Raw genomic sequence first — 1211 nt, 5'->3', positions numbered from 1 at the left:
CACATGAGTTTGGGTGAACTTCAGGATTTGGTGATGGACAGGGAGGCCTGGCGTGCTGCGATTCATGGGGTCGCAAAGAGTCAGACACGACTGAGCGACTGATTTGAACATGTTGCCACAAGAGGAATGCACACCTTAGTCTAAGTCACTTCCTGATGCACTCCTCACTCTGCTAGTTTCCTCCTCATTTTTAAGACACCAGGTTAAGCCATTTGCCAGGCTAAATTAATCAAACATAGATGCCCTAATTCCTCACCCCCACCCTAAGCTATGCAAACTGGGGAGACCAAAGACCAAAATAAGATGTACACAACCCCCACTCCATCTGGCAACATATATTCAACATGCTACATAAAGTATAATTTCCATTTTATTGTCTTTTCAGAGAAACCAGTATTTCTTCAGTCTTTAAGGACTTGGATCCTTACATGGGCTTTGGTGGAGGATGTGGGGCAGCACCCACAGGTCTAAATCGGGGTGGAGGTGTTCGGTCCTTCCAGGCTTCCTGAGAGCAATTCCTGACTACCTTGCTGTGAATGGCACAACTCACTCAATAATGTATTTTCACATATAGTTTGGGAAGCACATAGGCATCGAAAACACTCGCTTCAGAAATGTCCCTGACGGCTCTTTTTCACCTTGCTTACAGTTTCCTTTGTTGTGCAAAAGCTTTTAGGTTTAATTAGGTCCCATTTGTTTATTTTTGCTTTTATTTCCAATACACTGGGAGGTGGGTCATAGAGGATCCTGCTTTGATTTATGTTGGAGGGTGTTTTGCTTGTGTTTTCCTCTAGGAGTTTTATAGTTTCTGGTCTTATGTTTAGATCTTTAATCCATTTTGAGTTTATTTTTGTGTATAGTTTTAGAAAGTGTTCTAGTTTCATTCTTTTACAAATGATTTCATTCTTTTACCAGTTTTCCCAGCACCACTTGTTAAAGAGATTGTCTTTAATCCATTGTATATTCTTGCCTCCTTTGTCAAAGATAAGGTGTCCATAGGTGCATGGATTTATCTCTGGGCTTTCTATTTTGTTCCATTGATCTATATTTCTGTCTTTGTGCCAGTATCATACTGTCTTGATGACTGTAGCTTTGTAGTACAGCCTGAAGTCAGGCAGGTTGATTCCTCCAGTTCCATTCTTCTTTCTCAAGATTGCTTTGGCTATTCGAGGTTTTTTGTATTTCCATACAAATTGTGAAATTATTTGTTG

At 40.5% G+C, this 1211-nt stretch overlaps 1 pseudogene; it reads right to left on the bottom strand.

Moving 5' to 3' along the window:
• Nucleotides 1-359: 359 nt before the first annotated feature.
• Nucleotides 360-1211, bottom strand: part of LOC105005324 — a 1170-nt pseudogene continuing 318 nt past the window's right edge.

The sequence above is a fragment of the Bison bison genome, unplaced genomic scaffold (assembly GCF_000754665.1).
Source record: "Bison bison bison isolate TAMUID 2011002044 unplaced genomic scaffold, Bison_UMD1.0 scf7180017864489, whole genome shotgun sequence".
Taxonomy (NCBI): Eukaryota; Metazoa; Chordata; class Mammalia; order Artiodactyla; family Bovidae; genus Bison; species Bison bison.
The sequence above is the reverse complement of the archived record's forward strand: the minus strand, read 5'-3'. Positions and strand labels throughout refer to the sequence as shown.